Consider the following 21,440-nt stretch of genomic DNA (forward strand, 5'->3'; position numbering starts at 1 on the left):
TTATCTCTGTTTCTATACTATATCTCACTTTCATAAGCCTACAGCAAAGAACTATAAATGTTTTTTATTTGTTTGGGTTTTTTTTTTAAGCAAAATCCTCAGGGAAGGGTGAACTGGTTTCACTCTAGTTACATGAAGAATGCCCTATAAAAATAACAGTGACAAGCAGATTGTCAACCACACCAGGCTTTATCAGAATGAGGTTCATTACTGGGTGGAACATAAATGTTCCCACACTTCATCAAAAGAGTAAAACTATACTTGTGAAAATCTTTAGTGTTTCAGCATCAAAGGCAGAGGGAGAATTCTCCAACAAAAGATAATTTCCTTTGGTTCTTGTGTGTTCTTTTTTTTTTTTTAAGCAGTCGGGGTTAAGTAACTTGCTCAAGGTTACACGGCCAGGTGTTTCTGGGTGGGTGCTAAGTGTCTGAGCCTGGATTCAATCCCCCGGTCATCCTGACACTGGAGCCGGTGCTCTTAATCGCTGAGCCACCTGGCCACCCCTTCTTGTGTGTTCTTAACTGTGAAGCCCATGTGCTCCAGGGATTGGAGGAGAGACAGCTGGACAGTCTATTATTCTTTGCTCCTAGTAAGGGGGTAAAGAAATGACCGTAACCACTTCAGGGGCTATTGTATAATGCAAAACACTGTTACTTTAGTGCGCCCACATATTAGGAATTTTAATAAAATTCCTCTTGCTAGATTTGATATGGTTGAGTACTGGTCTTTACAGAAATTTTTTTTTCTTAAAAAACACACACACAAAGTACCTTTACATATTAAATTGGCAAGAGAAGACACCCAGTTTGAGCTGCTGCCATGCTTAGATTTGGGGCAAGGCTACCGGGTTTTTGCATTAAATACATATTCCATTACAGAAGGGAAATCTTAAAACAGAGAAATAGAAATAAATAATATTTAGATTGGGTTTTGGAAACTTTTTTCTAAGTTGCTCCTCAGGTCATTTTCTTTTATTATAATTGGTTGTTAAACATCTTAGAAAATGCTCACTGATTGTTTGACTTGAGCTGAGGGGGTCACAAAAAGTCCCATGTATTTCTGGATTTCTGTAGGGACAGTCACTTCATAATGAAACATCATGCCTCTGATCACTTTAGGAAGTTCATTTATTTCTGGGCATCTCTGTAAAATGTGAAAACAGCCAATGATAGAATTAATAAAAAGCTTATTTTTTTTTTCCTGATGATCGATGTAGTAACAACTTAGCTGGAAGTCAGTTGTCCAGCAATCTCACCTATTTAGAACACAGGAAGCAAAGACAAACCCAGAAACAAAATAGAGGGCACTTTATCATTAGGAGAGCTTTTTAGGCCCTCACTCTGACCCTGTTGACTCTTACTTTACACATACGCATTTCAGACAAGAATGGATATGTCATTTTCAAGCCTACAGATACTTGGGAGGGAAAAGAACTGCCACCGTCAGGTTTATCAACAGCAGTGAACGCTTGATTACAAAAAATAAGAAGTAAATGTATAAAAAAGAAGATAAAGCTTTAAAAAAAGGGTAACAATGTGGAGTCATTTAATATAGTTATGCCTATATATATGTGTGTATATATATACATATATATATATATATAAAAGCAACCTTACACACATCAGCAAGCCTGAGTCATCACTGTTTTATAGCACAGTATGATCATTTATGTTCTGATTAATAAAGCAGATAAAGTAGATGATGCATGTAAATTTCTTAAAATAAGCATTTTTGTCTATAAACAGGAGCTTGGAGGAGGTAGGTGTCACAGTGGATAATTCTAGGCCTGGAGTCAGAAAAACCCATCTTCCTGAATTCAAATCCAGCCTCAGACACTAACTGTGTGACCCTGGACAAGTCACTTAATCCTGTTTGCCTCAGTTTCCTCATCTGTAAAATGTGGTGAAGAAGGAAATGGCAAACCACTTCAGTATCTCTGCCAAGAAAACCTGAAATGGAGTTATGAAGAGGCAGACATGACTGGGAAGAAAATGTATATATATATATATATGCATGTATGTATGTATGTATATATAATTGGTGTAACTTTTTGTTTTTTATGAGTATGAGTCATGCCATTTAATATGTGCTGTAAGAGGATAGGAGCTCAGGAGGGGCAAGAAGATGTTAAAGATCTTTCTACATCCAGTAAATGTGCAGTTTAAAGGGTTTCGTGATTTGTCCTGTATCTTTAAATATGGAAATATTTCATATTTCCATATGGAAAAAATTTCATATACATGCCCCATGTATAAAATTCCATTCTCAGACTTTTCCTTCACCTCTAATAATGCCAGTGACCTGGAGTACCTTTCCGGCCCAGCTGTGCTCCATCTCCTAAATGAACCCCAGCATGGGCAATGGTTATCTTGATTGGTAGATGCCATTCCCCTAGTCCAAAATGGTAGACAGTGTGTGTGAAGCAGCACCCCAAGCTGTATCTATTGAAAGGTGTGCTTCTAAGGGCAGCTAGGTGGTACAGTGGTTAGAGCACAGGTCCTGGAGTCATGGAGACCTGAGTTCATATCTGGCCTTGGACATTAACTGGGTGACCTTGGGCAAGTCATTTCTATTTACCTGTTTCCTCATCTATAAAATGAGAGTAATTATAGTATCTACCTCCCAGCGTTGTTGTAAGGATTGAATGAGATAATAATTATAAATCACTAAGTTAAGACAGTACCTGGTACATACTGAGTATTAGATAAGTGATGATGATGATGATGAAGATGAGATGATGAAGAGCAGCTAGTAATTGTACAGTAGAGTACTGGGCTTGGGGTCAGGAAAACCCAAGTTCAGACTCTGCTTCAGACACTCAATAGCTTTATGACCATGGGCAAGTTATGCTGCTTTGCTCTCTACATGCTATCATTTAATAACTGCCTTCTTGGTATGGATTCTCTTAATACATACAGGTAGAGGCATGGAATCCTTAGTTTGATGTAATTGCCTGTGTCCTTCTGAAAAGTACCATTCTTTATTATTTGGCCTGGTTAAATAGGTCCTTTGGTGTATGTGAGAGTGAGTTTACTTAGGTCCTAATGTCTGATAAACATGCAGAATCTCAGTTCAAATCAGTGAGAAGTATGAAATATTATTTTGTCGCTTCAGTCATGTCTGACTCTTCATTTAGGGTTTTCTTGGCAAAAATACTGGAGTGGTTTGCCATTTCTCCAGATTATTTTACAGATGAGGAAACTGAGGCAAACAGGGCTAAGTGATTTACCCAGGGTCACACAGCTAGTAAGTGACTGAGGCCAGATTTGAATTTGGGAAGATGAGTCTTCCTGACTGGAGGCCTGGTGCTTTATCCACAGCCACCTAGCTATCATAATGGATTAAGATGTGCCTTAATTGAACAGTTATTTGTGTAAACACTGATTTTTAGCAAAGACTTTACTGTGAAAAACAGAAACAAATCCAACTTTTAATGTTAGGATGACAGAATAAGTGTATTATTAATGGTCTACATAATAAGTGTATTTCTGTGACATTCTGTCTCCCTCCCCATCCACAATACCAAATCTTCAACCTGAAGTTTATTATCCCCTTGGTCTATCTAGCTAACCATTCTCCAGATTCAGTAATCACCAGTTAAATAGTTTACAATGAAACTGGTACACACTGTTTGGTAATACAGACACTCCACACCCCCTACAATCCAGCCTACTGATCTGTTTGCTGTTAAAATCACGTGACATCCACCTCCTCTCTTCATGCCTTTGCACTGGCTGTCTCCCTTGCTTGGAATGCACTCCCTCCTCCCCTCTGTCTCTTGGAATCCCTGGTTTCCTTCAAGATTCAACTAAGGTTCCACTTTCTTCATGAAGATCTTCCTGATCCCCCAGCCTTTAGTGCCCTCCCTCAGAAAACTACAGTGTATTCACTTTGTATAGACTCTATATATGTTGGGGGGAATGGGGTGCTCAGGGAGGACAGCTTGCTGAGCCCTTTTCAGGGGTGCTCATCCACCTTTGGTGTCTAAGCTCTAGACACTAATCTCTCATCTGTGGTTCCAAGAAACTGTAGCACGCACAGTGACCACAACCCAGTAAATACTCTCAGCAGACAGGCTAAACGAGTTGAGGGTGACTGATGGGCCTCAAACCTATCAGTGAGTTGAGGTGGGGAGGAAGGGGTGGTGTCTACCTCAGGCATGTGAAGACTCCCCCTCAGAATGGATAGATGAGAACAATTTGCTCTCAAATTGTTCTTAGAGCTTGGTCAGACACCAAAGACACCAAGGGCATCCGCTGGACTGGACTTGGATGACTGGAAGAAAGAGTGAGGCTGATGATCTTGGCAGCTCTGCCTCACTTAAATCCAGTTCATGCAGGGGTCAAGACATAACCCCGTGATGTCGTCTGTCCTCTTCCAAAGCAAAAGACAAACAATAATTCTGTATGTGTTTATGTATGTGTATGTTTCCCCCTGCTTTAGAGTGTAAGCTCCTTGAGGACAATTATTTCGTTTTTGTCTGTATTCCCAAAGTTTAGCAAAGAAAATGGTAGGACCTTTAAATGCTTAGTGATTGATTAGGTGATTTTTTTTTCTTACCTCACCTTAATCACTGAGTGGACTTTGCCTTAGTCAGACCGAGAACTGTTAAAGCCTTAGCTTTAAAAAGCCAACTAGGTGCAGCTAGGTGGTGCAGTGAATAGAGCATAGGCCCTGGAGTCAGGAGGACCTGAGTTCAAATCTGTCCTCAGACACTTAACACTTTCTAGCTGTGTGACCTTGGGCAAGTCATTTAACCCCGATTGTCCTGCCTTCCCCCCTCCAAAAATACAAAAAGAAATAAAATTTTAAAAGGCCAAGGTCTCTCAGTGTATCCAGGGCCATCTCTAGTTAGCCTGATCTATATCTCAAAACTGTACACAGATGGCTCCAGAGGAGAGAGTGAGGCTGGTTACTTTACACAACCTCCCTCCCCTCACTTAAATCTGACTCACTTGCATGTCATGGCATCACTCACCTCCCTCATGTCATGGTCCTCTTCAAGGATAAAGGGTAAATGGCAGATAATTGAATCAGCATCAGAAGGGGATGTATAGGATGATGGGGAAGAGGGTTTCCTGTCAGGTTTGCTCTTTGGGCCATCACCTAGAAGAAAAAAGATGCACCCACCTGGTTCCTGTCCCTTTCTTTGGAAGTGATCTAATCTAGCTCCTTTCATTTTGCAGACAAGGAATCTGAAGTCTAGAGAGATTAAATGATTTACCTAAGGTCCTATCATTACTTCTTGCTTCCTCTCCTCAGCCCACAGGAGAACTTCTTTATTAAAGATTTTCCTGAACCCCAGTGTTTAGTGCCCTCCCTCAGAAAACTATTGTGTATTCAGTTTGTACATACTCTGTATATATTGGGAGGAATGGGGTGTTCAGGGACAATTAGTGCTTCTGGTGCGAGAGCTTGCTGAGTCCTTTTTAGGGCTGCTCATCTGCCTGTGGCATCTACCTGGCACTCACCTGTGTCTCCAAGAAGCTGTGGCGTGCACAATAGCACAAATCGTTCTCATCAGTCCACTCCTAGGGGGAAATCTTCGCGTGCATGTCGTCATTGTGAAGTTTTCTAAGCTTGGTTTTTAAACTGATTATTAAGGATAGAAAGATAGGATGAATATTAAAAACAAAAGCAAAGTTGCAAAGTTTCCGGTAGATTTAATCTAATATTAAAGAAAAGGCTCCTAAACCAAAGAGAACTCGATTGGAAGCCAGGAAACGTGAGTTTTCCTGGTCGTGCCATTAATTAGCCGTGTGGCCTAGAACAAGCCTCTTCTCTGTGGGTCTCAGTTTCCTCACCAGCAAAGTGAGGACAACTAAAATCAATCAAACTTCCATTATGCATTTGTCATATACAGAGCACTGTGTTAGGTATTGGAGGAGATACCAGGTTTATTTAGATTACCCTAGGCCTCTGCCCTCATGGTGTTTATAATCTATTAAATTCCTTTTAAACCCTAAAGAAATATGACTCTGGGGCAGCTAGGTGGTACAGTGGATAGAGTGCTAGGTCAAGAAGATCTGAGTTCAAACCTGCCCTCGGACACTTACTAGCTGTGTGACCCTGGGCGAGTCACTTAACCCTGTTTGCCTCAGTTTCCTTGTCTGTAAAATGAACTAGAGAAGGAAATAACAAACCACTCTAGTACCTTTGCTAAGAAAACCCCAAATGGGGTCACAGAGTCAGATATGACTGAACAACCATGACAACTATCATTGCACATTGTCACAATATTTCTTGGAGTATAAAGGGACCTAGATGGTGATCTTTCTCACTTTGCTATTACAGGTTAATCTTTATGTGTGAATAATTGATTCCTTTAGTTTTTGGAAGTCTTCTTCCTCCCCTAAAGGAGGCTAAATTCACCTTCATTTTATGTAACTTTTGTAGGGAAAAGCAAAATTATATATAGGTGATGATTGTAGGATTAGTATAGTACCTGCACGTAGCACAATGTGGAACATGTAATAGGTACATAATAACTACCGATTGATTGAAGGAGGAAATGTTGCTGGATGGAATTGACCATGCAAAGGAGAAAAGTAAGATTCATCTCCATTTCATTGGAAACTTCAGATCATTGCTGCAGTGTCTGTTTCTTTTTTTCTACAAAGGGGAGCTATACTGAGTATGTCATCATAGGAGACTAGAGTGAAAGGGATGAGGAAGATTTGGTCTGAGAGATGGGAAGATAGTGATATGGAAGGAGGACAGAGGGTTCGAGATGAAATGATGAAAGTGAAAAGAAGAGAAGAAAGTGCTTACTAGGTCATTTGCACAGATCCAACCCTGGTGCAAAGAGAGAAGGGCAAGCAGGGGAAATTCCACGCCATGCTATCTGTCATATCAAGGAGAGGTGACAGAAATCCCACATGTAGCATAAGGGAGAAAAGGGAAGCTTCTATCACTATGCAAATGGAGTGGCCACTGGTAACAGACACATGTCTGAAATATATGACACATTTATTGATAAATTTTATATATATATATATATATTTAACATTGCTATTATTATTATTTGTCCTTTGTTCTTAAAGAGGACCATGTCATCAGGAAGGTGATGCCATGACTTGTAAGTGAATTGGATTTAAGTGAGGGAGGGCTGTGCAAAGTCAGTAGCTTCTCTCTCTCCTCTGGAACCATCTGGATCCATCTAGATCAGGACGGCTAGAGATAGCCTCAGATGCATTGGGAGACCTTGACCTTGTGAGAGATGACTCAGTGAAGTTTCCTCATTTCTTTTGACTCCCTGTTATATTCCTATCTCTTCTCCATACTTTGTAAACCAGTTCAGTCTCCCGAGCAACTCATGATTTCCCCAAAATGAGTCCACTTCTGATTGGGCACTTACAAATTTGATGAAAGGAAATACATAATGAAGGACTGAAACTGCTTTGCACCAATTAGAAAGATTTTTTTTTTTTAGTTTTTATTTTTTTGCTTTTTGGAAGGCAAATGGGGTAAAGTGACTTGCCCAAGGTCACACAGCTAGTTTTTGTGTTAAGTGTCTGAGGTCATATTTGAACTCAGGACCTCCTGACTACAGGGTTGGTGCTCTATTCACTTTACCACCTAGCCACCCCCAATTAGAAAGATTGTGAGCTTGCTTCACCAGCCAATGGTGAGGTAGGATAGGTGTTAGAGATGGAGTTAAGATCAGGACAAGAGAAGCCCTCAAGCTTCCACATTTTGCACTCCCTGGCAGACACCGTTTGAGGGACAGGGCCTTGCCCTTTCTCGTGAGAAAGAATAAAGACCTTTTCTGATCTCAGAACTCAGACTCCAAACTTTTTCATCTCACACAACCTTTTTAAGTTAAGGTCCATTTGAGGTCTCTGTTTGACTGTTTGACTGAGACTAAGACTGATTATGGCTAGGTAAGAGATGAAGCAGAGAGAGAATGGCCACTTTTGCCTAGTCAAAAAAAAAAACAAAACAACCCACCAACCCTCGGGGTTTCTGGCCAAAACAGAAACAATTGCGATTTACACTCACTCTGAGCCATCTGAGCCCAAAAACCAAGTGAGGCTAGGATTGGGACCTATTATTGACCAATCTGTGAGAGCCAGAGTGATTTGGGTTTAAGGCATGGTCCTTAAGAAAGAAATCTAGCCTGTAAACCCCAAGTACATCTAAAATATACTATCATGGTATGGTATTGTCAAGTAAAACCAATAGTGGATTTAGGGTCTATATTCATATTCTGGCTAAGTACTTATTACCTAGACTTTCTTGAGACCTCAATTTCCTTATCTAGAAAAATAAATCTATTTTGTTCCTTTTAGTTCTTATTCCTATGATCCTGTATGCATTGCATTAGACTATGATATATATATACACATATATATGTATGTGTGTATATGTATATATACACCTATGTACATAGGTATATACACATACATATGTGTGAATGCATACACATATATATGTATATAGTAGGTCACTGGATTGGAGCACTTCCCATAATAGCTATATATGTATTGTTCTCTATACATGCTTTAAAAGGCTTAGGGATGGGTCTATTTAAAAATAAATAATAATAATAATAATAATAGCATGGCAAGATGATTGAAATGCTTTTAGAGTCTTTTTCTGTGTTACCTAATGTCCAGAAAAGTAAAATAACAGTATTTAGGACAAGTAAATTATAGGACCAGTGCAAGTAGCTATTTAAATTGGTGAGCTGGCTCTTATAAATTGGTTTTGTCTCAGCCCTTCTAATTATATGCTTTATGATTTTGTCGGTGTAGTTGTTAATTTTATTATTTTGCCTCAGGCTCTTTGGGGAGAGTGAAGCAAAAGAGGTTACTCACACCCTTGACAAATTTAAGTGAAAAGAAATAGCCTAACATTTTTAATTAATGCAGGTAAATGTTAAGGGGCCCCTTTTTTGACCTTATTGCCCAAAGAGTGAGAGCAGATTAGTGAGTAGAAAGTGGCCTCTGAGTCAAGAAGTGGGAGGAAGGTTAAATTCTGACTGGTACAGATATTGACCCATACCGACAATGTGACCCTGGGCAGGTGACAGCCTGTCACTACCCCCCTGAAAACTCTAAGACTGTAAATTGGCAAGTAGGCACTGATCTGCATTAGCAGAGAAAGTCCCTTAATGCTTCGGCTACTTACACTGATGAAATCATAATTTCTAGTCTAGTTTATGGTTCTATAAAGCTCGATCTTCACTAAAGTCCTCTGATGTCGCATTGTAGCGGGATGGTGACCTTAGGTTCTTAAGAGTTATACAAGAAAAACATAATCTCTGGTAAGTCCTATGAAGTTGGAAAGGCTTCAAAGACAAGTCTGTTATCCTACAAGTATTACACCTAAGTTGGGAAAAGTTCACCAGCAGAGGATTGGCCAACAGGTCTCAAGTTTTTTCCACTAAAGTAATTCACAAGGACTGTTTTACTGAGGTGTAGAGAAGTTGTCATCTGTAGTTGTACAAGGCACATCTGTTGAGGGGGGGGAAAGAGATCCGGATAGGTTCAACAGGGCATCTGGAAAGAATTCAGCTCAGCCTTTCTTGGAGTTAGAGTTGAGAAAGTTTATTAATACGCCATTACAGCGGGCAAGAGTCCTTTAGGGGACCTGCGAGTGAGAGGGGTACATGCTTTTACTTTTAAAGGGTAAGGCTGCCATTGTCTGGGCTGACCGGAGGGAAGGGACCTCAATGCATAGATAGTTTAGATAAGATTTGGGCCAGGCCAGAGGAGACATGAGGGATTAAGTAAGAACAAAGGAGTCCCAAGGTGTTGCCTAGGCCTAGTGAGGATGGGGGGAAGGGGCAGAGTCGGAGGTTGGGAAAGTAATTTCACAGATAACAATTTTACAATACAAATTACAGTTACAATTTCACAGACTGGTTTCACAAGTTGGTTTCACAAATTGACCTAGACCCCAGGTACCCCATCACATCCACATAGATAAAAATCACAGGTCCTTGAGTTATGGAAGTGAATACAGGCCCAGATCATTCAGAAAATGAAAATGTCTGGAGCAATCTTGATTTTAGTGAGCTTCCCTGGGCAATGGATCGTTTTGCTTTTAATTTTATTTATAGCTTTTGCTTTTACATCAGCTTCATTTTCTAATAAATCACTTCCCTTCCCCCACCCAGAGAACTGTCTCTTATAACAAAGAATTAAAAAGGAAGAAAAAAATCACTCAGTAAAACTACTGACACATCAAGTCCAATAGCTCGTTCATTAGATTTTATAACCCAAGTTAGTGAATTAAAATCCACTATTTAGTGGGTTACAATCCAACTCCAAAAGGGTAACTTTCCTCAGAAAACTTCCCTTCATCTACGTGTTCTAAGCACATCTAGTAGAGATATTGTCCTGGAAAGACTAACATGTCCTATGTCACTGAATTTTAGAGTCATATGGGATATTAGTGGTAAATCCAATCGCTTCATTTCACAAGTAAGGAAATTGAGATTCAGGGAAGTGAAATGATTTGCTCAAGGCACCAAGTGGCAGAACTGGGATTCATTCTCAGGTCTTTTGCATCCAAATACACATACGCGTATGTATGTATGTATGTATGCATGTATGTGTGTATGTGTATGTGGCAGCTAAGTGGCTCATCGGATAGTGTACTGTGAAGTCAGGAAGACTCATCTTTCTGAGTTCAAATCTGGCCTCAGAAACTTACTAGTTGTGTGACCCTAGGCAAGTCACTTAACCGTGATTGCCTCAGTTTCCTTATCTGTAAGATGAATGAAGAAAGAAATGACAAACCACTCCACTATCTTTGCCAACAGAACCTCAAGTGGGTTCACGGAGAACTGAACACAACTGAACGACAATGAATGAAGGCACTGGAAGAGAGAGAGACAGAGGGAGGGGAGGAGAGGGAGTTAATGGAGCCGCCCCAGTAGCTATGGAATATGGCCCATTAGAGAAAAAAATCAAGAAAAGCTCAGGTAAGACCACAAATCTTCCAGTCTCCATGTTCAGAGAACCTTGGATTCATCTTGAAGTTCTTCCTATCTTTCTTGCAATATACCTCTAATTAACTGCTATATTCTGTCATTTCTAACTCTCCCCTCCTAAATAGATTGAATAGAGCCAGAGGTGTGCTGGTAGATATTTAACAACTGACTGGGGAAGGGGAGTGGGGGGGGCGGGGGAGGAATGGATGCACAAGATGCTTTTCAACTTAGTCTGCATTGTTCACATTTTCTCTATCACTTTCTTAAGTCTAGAGTAATGGGGTGGTGCAATGGGAATGTAAATTTTAAAGATCTTCCCTGCCCCTAGGCTAAAGTGCTCCTGGAGCCTGGGGTAGGAGGCTTGTTTTTCAGTAGATACTTCTTGATTGGTCAGTGAGTCAATAAGGTTGTTACATTCTCTGAGCCAGGAGAAGGCTATATAAGCCCTGATGTGTAGCTTTGTTTTGGGGCTCACTTTGAGAAATGTTCTGTGATTTGATCAGATGAAACTATGGAAAGCCATTGTCCAGAGCCCCCCGGCTTTGAAACCCAGATGTTGTTTGGTATGGATGTAATGGTTGGACAGTTTGAAAACTGTCTATTTGATCTGTTTCTCTGTCTTGATAATTCTGTCTGTATATTCTGAAGTTTGGGGTGCTGACTTTTTTCCCCTGAACTAGGTGAATGATACATATCTGGCTGATTAAAGTAAGCTTGTTAACCCATTTTGAGTTGCTTTCCTTTAACAAAGCAGATCCAAGAACCTGTGTGAGCAGCGACCCTGGGGACGCTGGGGTGCTTGCTGCTACAGGTGGTGACCCACAGTTTAAGAAGCACTGAAGGGGTTGCAAGTGAAAAAAGTAAAAAAGCCCTGGACAATCAATGAAACAGTAAATCAAGCTCAGATTTGTAATATTGGCCTAGATTTCCAAGGTATAAATGCTCATGCTGAAAATTTAACAATCAGCTGTCTTGAGTAGGAGCTGTCTTCAGCAAAATGCTGATTCCTCTCATTGCAACCAACTAGATTATTGGAATAACAAGTTAAACCAACTTGTCTCCAGATTATCCTGTCTCTAATGGATCCTCTATACTACTTAATCCCAGTAATCTTCATAATATGCCTCTTTGATTATTTACTTCTTTACTCAAAACTTCAATGTCTCCCTGTCACCTACTGAATAAAATATAAATTTCTGACCCTGGCATTCAAAGCCCCCTACAATCTCACCAACCTAACTGTCCATCCTTATCTTATATTACTCTCTTCCACATATTTCACTTTCCAGTGAAACTGTTTTGTTCTGTTCCTTATTTTCATTCTCTCCACTTCCATTGTTTATACCATCCCCCATTCCTGAAATTCAGAATATCCCACAAGCCTTAGTGCTTAATACTGCACTAATACTTGTAGGACATCCTATATATTATTCCCTTACTTCCTCCCTCCTTCTACCCTCAACCCATCTCTGTTGGTTAAAGTTAATGTTATAGTGGACAAAATGCTGGATAGGAAGTTAGGAGGACCTCAGTTTAAATCCTGTCTCAGACCTTTATCAGCATTATGATGCTGGACATGTTTGCCTCAGTTTCCTAATCTGTAATTTGAAGATAATAATCGAACCTAACTTGTTTTTTATGAATGCCCAATGAGATAATGTAAGGAAACAGAATTCTGAAATCTTAGAGGGCTTGATAAATGTGAAAGTCACTCCTTTCCAGTCCTTGAGACCCTTTACTCAGATGTGATCTCTTCTTTCTCTTTCCTTCCTCAAATTTCTCAAAGCTCTTTGCTTTTTTTATTTCTCATATGCTCTCTAGCATCATAGATGTTTATGCATTTGTCTTTCCACCCCTTAGATTATAAACTCCTTGAGATCAGGGTATGTGTTTTATCTATCTATGCATCCCCAAAAGCCAGCATAGAATCTTCTCACTGAGTGCTTAATTTTATATGAAATTATGATATATGATTATAATATATATACATGTATGTATGTATATATATGAATTGTTCTGTCTCATCCAAGCTGCAAATGTAAATGTAGCAGTCATTCATATCATCAACCCCAATACTGGCCAATATGGAAGCTTTAACTTGCTCTATTTTCCTGATCTGGTCCAATTCATTCTTCCTTAGGCAGTCTGGTGACCATCCACTCACATTAGGCCTGGAAGATTGGCTTTAGCCTACCTGTAGCTCAGAACTCCTTAACTCTGCCAGCCTTGGCCTCCCTCAATAGCAGGGTTACAAGCTTGCACCACTATGCCCCCATTCTGTCAATGTTGTTTAGCTGTAAGACTTTATTTAATAAAAGACATGCAGCCCGTTATTAAATATATTGCTAAACACATTTCAAATCAATTTGTGGAATTTTTTCCACAAACACTGAAATTGTAGAATCCTCAGATTTCATTAAAGGATCTTTTTTAGGAATTTCCATATGACCAAATTACCTGCCATCTTGGGGGTGGGGAGGAGGGAGAAAGAGAATTTGGAATTCAATTTTTTTTGAAGTGTTTACATAGTTTATTTATGCTTTTATGAACATTTATTATCTTCACAGATTAACATCATCCAGAGTACCTTTTATTCCTTCTTTCTTGCTGCACCAACATTTGCCTTTGCAGTATCCCTGACTTTCCTCATTCTGTTCTTGCGTTCCATTCTCTGTTTTTTGATGACTTTTTCTTCTCATACAGGCCATGCCTTGCAAGTTTGCACTTTGGTTCATTTTTCTTTGCATAGTCAAGGGAACTCAAGTCATGCCAAAGCCTGTGGTTTGCTACCACCAAAATGAATTCTGAATCCAAAAACGACATCTAGAGTTGTCTTGCACATTTTGGTCAGTTTTTCTCAAATTTCAGTCTTGGGCACCATGGCCTTCCTAGGATGAAGGACATCTATACCTCTCCCTTTATGTTGAAGGGAACTTTTTGTCATGCACTTCCTGAATCTGATGGTTACCTGGGCATTCATGGTAGTGGCCAGCACCAGTGAGCAGTAGGAGGGGGAAAGGAAAACTCAGTTTTTAAAAATGGATAAAAATTGTTTTTACATGTAATTGGAAAAAATAAAATGTTATTAAAAAATTAAAATATTGTCAGCTAGGTGGCTGTGTGGGGTAACAAAGACCCTTACCCAAAGTAAATTCAGAGGCTTCTCAAAGTAGAAGGTAGAAAGGAGTTTATTACTGTTCTCATGACAAAAGGACGGCCCACACTGAGTGCATTCAATATTCTCAGCATCAGACCATGCCAGGCATAGAGAAGGTACATGCTTTTATAGCCCCAGCCCCATTACCTAATCACAGTCCCCCCTCCCTAGACCCCTACCTCTCAGCGCATTCTCACAAGCTTTGAGGACACAATCTAAAACTCAATAAATCTAACCCAAGGAGAGTAAGCAGATGCAGTTATTTTTTAAGTTTAGCGGTCTGTTGACTTTGGCACAACTCCTACAATTCTGAGGCCCCCTTTTCCTTTGATTAATGTGCAGACATAATCAAAGCCTGTGTTCCTGTCCTTGTTCTTGTAACACTTCATGGTCAGCTTGCCCTTACAGTATCACTGGGCAAGGAACCAAGCAGATAGGATTATCCTGCAGATTTAGGAATCTAAGAATTCTTGTCCACCTCCCATCCTTGTTAGTTTCTCTACCTGGGTAACCATGCAGATGTGTTTGCATCCTATGTTCCCATCCTCCTCTCCTGGAACGCTTCAGGGGCAGCAGCTTGTTTTTACAGAAAAACTGAATTTGAAAACCCAACCTTTAATTCTATGAGGGTCCCCTAGCCTAAAAGTTTTATGAGGGGTCTTCACCATATCTCACACAGTGGCACAGTGAATAGAGCACCAACCTTGGAGTCAGGAGGACCTGAGTTCAAATGTGGCCTCAGACACATACTAGCTTCATGACCTTGGGCAAGTCACTTAACCCCAATTGCCCTGCCTTCCCTCCTCCAAAAAAATAAAAAATACTTAGAGCCTAAAAAAAAGTACTGCCATCTTTCTCACAGAACTGGTGCCAGGAAAGCACTTTCTTGTGGTGCTAATTTAAAAAAAAAAAAGTTGTAAGGATGTGTACGAGATCCAAAGAGAGAAGAAGCAGAAAATATGTCAGTGGGGAAAAAAAGAGGGACTGCTCATCACTCACACTGAGCATAAAACATCACTATTCCTTATCCACTGTGGCTGCTGGGCCTTTTTTTTTTTTAATGGTTCTGGGCACAGGGCTAGTTTTCTAGGAAATCTGGTCAGATAAACACTGTCATTCCTAGAAGAGATGAGTCAATCAATTGCCCCATTGCTCCACTAACATTTCCAGTGACTTTCCCAGACCAAAACACGCTTCCCTGTGAAGAGGTTGTTGGGGGGGGATGGCAATAGGTTTTACAGGGGCTCTGAGGACCAGAGTCCCTGCTCGGCACTCTGGAATGAATTCAGTAGGCACAAGCAATCTTGAAGTCAGGATTGTAAAAGTTTATTGTCACACTTTACAGCAGGCAGAGGTTCTTAGGGAACCTGAAAACTTAAAGAAGTCACAGGTTTAGTTTTAAGTAAATCAGAAGTCAATTATGCTAACTAGGTGAGTAAGGGTGGGATTAGGGAGGAGTTAAGGAGTGGTCAGTGCTTAAAGGGACATGCACTTTTAATATCAACTGCACAGCCATATTGCCCATAATTCACTGGGAAATGGAGGGGGGGCCTACCTGGAGGTGTGGTTTTAGGCTTGAAACATCACTAAGTCAGTTAGTGGTCAGGGCTGACTGAGAAGTGCCTAGTCTGCCACCCATCAGTGTCATGTTTGACAAGATGGATGTTGGGAACCAAGGCTAACGGAGACTCAGTATGTGTTTAATTGGCTAAGGGGTTAACCTATAGATAGTGAATTGAAGGATTCATAGATGCAGCTGCCCATGATACTAAGGGGAGATAACATTTGCCTAAGCTAAAATGTTTATAGAGGTTTAGTGAAGGATTCATAGGTGTAGCTTGTTATTGTTCCAAGCAGAGATAAACAGTTCATGAGTTGTTGCTGGGCAGAGTGCTGGCAGGGGGAAGGGGCAGAGTTAATGCTCTGAGAAATGTGATTTTACAGACTGGTTTTACATATTGATTGATGTTACAAATATAGACACTCCAAACACCCCATCAAGGTTACCCCTAAAGAGGGTTAGGGTTGCTTTGGAGACCCCAAAATATCAACACGCCGGGTCCTTCCAAATGAATTCGACTCAAGTCTTCACAGCCAAAGAAAAGTAAAATTTATTAAAAGTTCGCTTGCATTAGACACAGAGTAAGTCTGTGCTAGGTCATTCTATGTTGCTCTCACTATTCCATGGTGCTCTCACAAACATGAAGACAGGATGGGGTCTCATATACAGAAAGTTGTGGGAGGAATCTGGGGTTGGTCTAGCGCAGGAATTTGGGAAGGGTCTTCAGGAGGAGTTAATGAGGTCAATGAGTGATTAAGGGTGGGAAGTAGCTTGAGACTAGGCCAGTTTAAGGGTGGATCTTGATAGGTGGGAAGTCTAGTAGCAGAGGGTGGGAAGTCTAGTAATAGAGGCATGGGCTCAGCCACAGTGCACAGTGTAAGGCTTATTGCCTCATGCAAACGCCTCATCAAATAGGATGATTTAATCAAGAGTCCAAGGGAGGTTCCCAGAGCCTGTACCTCAAGGACAATCAGGAGCCCAGAGCCCATACCTCATCCCCTGGACCTTATGCCCTAATGTGTTTGGTCTTCTCCCATTAGAATGGAGGTCCAGAAAGGCATGGGGCAATCTTGCTTTTTTGTATTTCTGTGCCTGTGTTTGGGTAAATAAATACCTGGATGAAGGCAAATACATAATAGATGCTTTTTCATTCATTCATTCATCCATTCATTCACTCTTTCTGTGACCTGAGAAATAAGGTGGCTGGGAGAGCTGAAAGACACAAGTATCTTTTTATCTTCTGGGGGGGGCCTCCCCCCCAAAAAAGTCCTATTTGAAACATGTGGCCTTTACATGACACTGAAGGAATAAAACCCCATCTCACCACCATCACTAGTGAACCATCACTTGTGATAAAGAGGAAAAATAAAGCAAATCATCTTATACAGTGACATCTGACAAACATATGTCTTTGTATCTTTTGTGCTGCTGGTTTTCATATTATCACAGAACCCTATTGTGGGAAGGAGGAAAGAAACTGTTTAATGCACATAGATTAATCTGGAGCCAAGAAAACAGCATGCTGCCCCCACCCACAGAACCACTGCTTCAGAGAAAATACAGATTTTGTTTACACATCCCACCCCCCCAGCCCCAAATTTTCAAACTGGAAAAGAACACAGGCAATCAAGTCTCAGAATTTTACAGGTTAGGAAACTGAAATTTAGTGCGCAAATGATTTGGGATCCCAGAAGTTGAAAGGGCCTTGGAGATTATCTAAACCAAGATTCTTATTTTGTAGATGAGGGAACTGAGGACCAAAGAGAATTGACTTTCCCAAGGACAAAGAGAGAGACAGACAGAAAGTTAGAGACAGAAACAGAGAGAGAGAGAAAAATAGAGAGAGAGAGCAAGAGAGAGCACCCTAGGTCCTGAAATCACTTCTGCCCATTATTATTACCATGACAGTGGTTGTTTATAATTATAAATATAGTAATAACAATAATAGCAATAGTATCTCACATTTACTTAGTGCTTTGATGTTTTTAGATGCATTATCTCATCTTATCCTCACAATCACCCTGTGTTGAGGTATAGGGTTTAGGGGTGCTCAGGACCCCCAAATACCAACATTCCTGGTCCTGCTGAATGAATTCGACTTAAGTCTTCTCTCAGCCAAAGAAAAGCAAAGTTTATGAAAGGTTGCCATAATGGTTAAACTCTTAAGAAGCCTAGATGGTGCTTGTATTGCAAAAGGGGCCGGAATGATCTAACACACAGTGAGTCTGTGCTAGATAATATACCGAAAGGTTGTGGGAGGAATCTAAGGGTGGTCTAGAAGAGGGGTTTGGGGAAGGTCTTCAGGAGGAGTTAAATGAGGTCAGACTCCAGTAATGAGATTAAAGGTGGGAAATAGCTGGAGGCCACCTGGAGATGGCAGACAATGGAGGGTTAGACTAGTTTAAGGGTAACAGATTTGGGCAGAGATATTTTGGGAGGATCAAGGGGGGTGGCGGGGGTAGCTGGACAATTGGGGGCTATGCTAGTAACCCGAGATTTGGGCTGAGCTATAATGAAAGGCTTATGGCCTCAAGCAAATGCTTCATCCAATGGGAAGATTCAAGGAGAGCTCAAGGGGGTTCCCAGAGCCTGTACCTCATCACCTGTAAAGGAGATGTTTTTATTAATCCCATTTTGTAGGTGAGAAAAAAAGTATGTAGAGGTAGTGACTTGCCCAGGGTACAATGGTTACTAAGTGTGTACCTGTGTACCAATCATGACTTACCTCTACCATATCCCACGGAATGTTGGGGAGGATTGAGCTCTGGTTTAGTATTTGAAAAATCTTTATTGACGGAAAGAAGACTGCCAGGTTGCACAACAGGCCTGTCCCTCCTCCCAGGATGAAGTTCTTCCAGATCACCCTCTTACATCTTCCTCCCACCCCCTCCCAATCACCAGTCCATAATAATTGACTTTGCCCTTTGTTCCTTTTTCTTGATATGCAGATCATCTCACCCCACGGCCTAAGGAGAGTTGCTTGGAAGACAGCCAAAGCAATTCTGAATAATGTATTAGACACTATGACCTTTGTATAGACACATTATGCCTTATGTTTAGGGCATCCCCAAGTCATGTTTTCAGGGCTGTTCTGCATTGAAATCATCCATTTCAGGTCATTCTTGTTGACATATGATTTTTATATAAAAGAATATGCATTCTTGTCAGCTTAGTTCCCCATAAGAATTCTTTTAATATAAAATTTACGTTTTTAGAAATTTTAATGTACTAATCGTCAACAAACAGGCATTGTGCATGACAGAGTAAATAAGCCACCAGACTTGGAGTCAGAAAACCCTGGATTCAAATTCTGCTTTAGATGTTTACTATCTTTGTGACTCTGGGAAAATTGTTTAACTTGTATGCCTCAGTTTCCTCATCTATAAAAATGAAACAGTTTGACTCTATAGTTTTTAAGTTTGGTTCCAGCTCTAACTTATGCATGAATTGTAGTGTCTTGCAACAAATATTTCAGTATTGAAAGAACAAAGAGGGTTAGATATGAATCTTATAAACTTCTGTCAGGGTTTTTTTTTTTGTAAGTGTATATTTAAAGTAGTAACAAAATAGTAACAAAATTGCAGCTAGGTGGTACAGTGGATAGAGATCTACACCCAGAGTGAGGAAGACCTGAATTCAGATTTTACCTCAGACACTTATTAGTTGTGTGACCCTGGGCAAGTCACTTAACCCTGTTTGCCTCGGTTTCCTCATCTGTAAAATGAGCTGGAGAAGGAAATGGCAAGCCATTCATTATCTTTGCCAAGAAAACCCCAAATAGGGTCATGAAGAGTTGAGTATGACTAAAAGTGAATGAAAAACAAAATTATCCCATCCATGTCCCTTTATGTACTATTCTTTAAAATGTCTTCTATTTTATCAAAGCTCCTTTTTTCTTTCTTTCTTTTTATTTGCACTTCTATCACTACCAAATGGGAAACCTGCTCTGGGAGCCCAATTGAATTCTCCTGGAATCTTCCCACTTGATCTGGCATTTGCCTGAGGCTATAAACTTATCATTATCTCTATGTCCAATCTCAGTTACCCCAGGATTGCCTTCAGCTGCTGCCCACCCTAACTCCCATTCTATTGGTTCCTGTAGTCTGACCTCTAGTCACCCCAGTTTCATCTAGATCCTCCTTAGACTCCTCCTCAAGCTCCTCCCTGGACCCCTCCTCCCATCACCCCAGACTACTAGACCACCCCTAGATCCCTCCTAGTCTTTCTGTAGATAAGATCCATGTTGCCTCATTGAAGGTGCTCAGATTCAATTTAACTGACATTCAGTCTGGCCTGCTTGTCAATACAAACCTCACAAAAGGCTCACATTCCTGAAGTCTAACCAAAGGTAAGATATCTTAAGTCTGACCAACATGGTGGATCTTTAATAAATTTTGTATTTCTTTGGCAGAAAGAAGCCTTGAGTCGAATTCATTCACTCAGGATCCAGCGCATTGGTAGTTTGGGGTCCTGAATGATGGGGTTCAGGCTCTGGGCACCCCCTTGAAACTTGATGAGGCATCTGCCTGAGGCCATAAACCTTTCATTATGGCTAGGCCTTGTTATCCTTAACCTAGCCTAGCCCTCCATGGTCTGTCATCTGCAGGTAGCTTTCAGTTATTTCCCACCCTTAATCCCATTCCTGGAGTCCAACCTCAGTTTCTAAAGATCCTCCTTATAGACTCCTCCTCAAGACCCTCCCCAAACCCCTTCCCTAGACCACCTGTAGATCCCTCCCACAATCTTTCTGTGTCTAAGATCCATCTTGCCTCCAGGAAGGTGCTGAGACTCAGTCTAGCACAGACTCAATCTGTGTCAGATTGTTTTGGCCTGCTTGTCCGTACAAGCATCACAGACACTTAGGCTCCTTAAGAGTCTACCCATTATGGAGAACCTGTAATAAATTTTGTTTTACTTTGGCTGAGAGACTTGAGTCAAATTCATTCAGCAGGACCCAGCGTGTTGATATTTTGGGGTCTCACTGAGCACCCCTAAACCTCAACAAACTCAACATTTTGGTTCCCTAAGTGGGAAAACTGCTTATCTCAAGTCCTTTTCCAGCCAAGACTGGAAGGTTTATCAGCCTCCCCCTCTCCCTATCCCCTCTTCTCAAACTTCAAGCACCTTGGAGATGCTTTTCAGGCCTGACCTCTCAGGTCCCATCAATTCAGACAACTGGGAGACTGTCTCACACTCAGCCTTATGCTTTCAGGTTCTCGGTCCAGTGGTTATTTTTGAGGCCATGGACCTGGGCACACCTTCTGAAGCATGGAGGACAAGAACAGATGCCCTATCCAGAAGTGTATCCCCCCACAGCAGTCTCTTTGGTTTCTTCCCCTCTGATTCCTGTTGGGGTTTAAAATGTTGAGGTTTAGGAGTGCTAGAGACCCCAAAATGCTGACACGCTGGATCTTGTCCAAATGAATTTGACCCAAACCTTCTTTCAAAGTTTATTAAAGATGCCCCATATTGGTCAGACTCTTAAGGAGCCTAAGCATTTGTTGATGTTTGTATTGACAAGCAGGCTAGATTGAATCTCAGTTAGATTGAATCCGAGCACCTTCATGGAGGCAAGATGGATCTTATATACAAAAAGACTATGGGGGATCTAGGGGTGGTCTAGTGGTCTGGGGTGATGGGAGGAGGGGTCCAGGGAGGAGCTTGAGGAGGAGTCTAAGGAGGATCTAGATGGAACTGGGGTGACTAGAGGTGAGACTACAGGAACCAAGAGAATGGAATTTTGATGGGATCAAGGGTGGAAAAGAGCTAGGTTAAGGGTA

The sequence above is a fragment of the Petaurus breviceps genome, unplaced genomic scaffold (assembly GCF_028583685.1).
Source record: "Petaurus breviceps papuanus isolate PSGF00001 unplaced genomic scaffold, PetGlider_PUasm1.0 118, whole genome shotgun sequence".
NCBI classification, from domain to species: Eukaryota; Metazoa; Chordata; class Mammalia; order Diprotodontia; family Petauridae; genus Petaurus; species Petaurus breviceps.